Source organism: Globicephala melas, chromosome 3 (genome assembly GCF_963455315.2).
Source record: "Globicephala melas chromosome 3, mGloMel1.2, whole genome shotgun sequence".
Taxonomy (NCBI): domain Eukaryota; kingdom Metazoa; phylum Chordata; class Mammalia; order Artiodactyla; family Delphinidae; genus Globicephala; species Globicephala melas.
In genome coordinates, this window is record NC_083316.1 from 25,122,151 (window position 1) to 25,124,408 (window position 2,258).

Below are 2,258 nucleotides of genomic sequence, written 5' to 3' on the forward strand. Positions count from 1 at the left end.
TTTAAGAAAAGATAAAATTGAGAGATTTATTTTAAAAAAATATTGGCACTTAGGAGAGAAGATCAAGATGGTGGAGTAGGAGGATGTGGAACTCACCTCCCCCAACGAACACATCAAAAATACATCTACAGGGCTTCCCTCGTGGCGCAGTGGTTGAGAGTCCGCCTGCCGATGCAGGGCACACGGGTTCGTGCACCGGTCCGGGAAGATCCCACATACCGCGGAGCGGCTGGGCCCGTGAGCCATGGCCGCTGAGCCTGCGTGTCCCGAGCCTGTGTTCCGCAACGGGAGAGGCCACAACAGTGAGAGGCCCACGTACCGCAAAACAAACAAACAAACAAAAAACACATCTACAGCGGAGTCCACTGGCCAATCAGGCGGCTCTCGTGCAGGCAGCTAGCGCCAGGCTGTGGAGCGCTGAGCCGCGTGTCGTGCCCTGCGCTGCCCAGACTAGCGAACATTACAGTCAAGATGGCTAAAGGTGATCCCAAGAAACCAAAGGGCAAGATGTCTGCTTATGCTTTCTTTGTGAAGACGTGCAGAGAGGAACATAAGAAGAAAAACCCCGAGGTCCCTGTCAATTTTGCAGAATTTTCCAAGAAATGCTCTGAGAGGTGGAAGACAACGTCTGGGAAAGAGAAGTCTAAATTTGATGAAATGGTAAAGGCAGATAAAGTGCACTATGATTGGGAAATGAAGGATTACGGACCAGCTAAGGGAGGCAAGAAGAAGAAGGACCCAAATGCCCCCAAGAGGCCACCGTCTGGACTTTGCCTGTTCTGTTCTGAATTCCGCCCCAAGATCAAATCTACAAACCCTGGCATCTCTACTGGAGATGTGGCAAAGAAGCTGGGTGAGATGTGGAATAACTTAAGTGACAGCGAGAAGCAGCCATGCATCAACAAGGCAGCAAAGTTGAAGGAGAAATACGAGAAGGATGCCGCAGACTAAGTCTAAAGGGAACTTTGATGGCGCCAAGGGTCCTGCTAAAGTTGCCCAGAAAAAGGTGGAAGAGGAAGATGAAGAAGACGAGGACAAAGAAGAGGAGGAGGAAGAGGATGAATAAAAAAAATACTGTTGACCTGTCTCCTTGTGAATACCTTAGAGTAGGGAGCGCTGTGATTGACACACCTCTCGCCCGGGACGTGTCTCTTGCCCCCATTAGGTAGAATTACCCTGTTGGATCATGATCATATCGTAGTCTCTCAAAGTGCTCTAGCAATTGTCAGTGGTTTACATGAAGTGGCCATGGGTGTCTGGAGCACCCGGAAACTGTATCAAAGTCGTACATATTTCCAAACATTTTTAAAATGAAAAGGCTCTCGTCTTCTCACTCTGTGCACTTTGCTGTTGGTGTGACAAGGCATTTAAAGATGTTTCTGGCATATTCTTTTTTTTGGTTGTTTTTTATTTGTGAGGTGGTGTGTTAACTCTATGGTCATTGGCTAGGAATCCTGAGTTCTCAACTGTACATATCTATAGTTTGTAAAAAGAACAAAGCAACCGAGACACACTCTTGACGCTCCTTGCTTGGCGTGGAGGCTGTAGGAGCGATGCCTTCTGGAGGGGCCGTAGCTCAGGGCATGCACTGTGGGGCTGGACCTGTGGACACTGCAGTGGGCATCGATTTAGCTTCAGGTTGTCTTGTTTCTGTATATAGAGACATAGCATCCCGCTGCCATTCTTAGCTGTGGAAAAGGTGGGGGTCAGCTGGCATGAGACGTGTTTTGGATCCTTTTAAGTTGAAGTGCGGTAGTTTTAAACTGTTTGTTTTTTAAACAAACCACAGAACTCTTCATTGTCAGCAAAGCCAAGAGCGACTGCATTGATGAAAGTTCAAGAACCTTCTGTACTAAACACTATCTGCAATGTTCTGGTTTGTGTGTGTGTGTGTTTAGAATGCTGAAATGTTTTTGAAGTGAAATAAATAGTATTACATTAAAAAAAAAACCTCTACATGTGGAACAATTCTGACTGAAAACTAACTGAAGATTAGCAGAAAGACTTCTCTACAACCAAGGCTATAAGAAAGACCCACGCTGAACTGAGTAGGAAGGGAAGAGAACCAATCAGGTTGGTTGTCCTGGGAGAGGATTCAGAAGAGGAGGGGGATTACACAGACAGAGATCCTCCCTGGGGAGTGATTGGTTTGAGCTACATATTGGGCACCCCAGACCTGGGGCCCAAAACCAGGAAGACGAGTTCCCTTGGCTGGAGGGCTGGCAGGACTAACATGAGGGCTGTAGGAAGCCTGAACC

General features: G+C 47.3%; 1 pseudogene; it reads left to right on the forward strand.

The window, feature by feature from the left end:
* Positions 1 to 456: 456 nt before the first annotated feature.
* Positions 457 to 1,066, forward strand: LOC115845575 (high mobility group protein B3 pseudogene; annotated as a pseudogene).
* Positions 1,067 to 2,258: the final 1,192 nt, after the last annotated feature.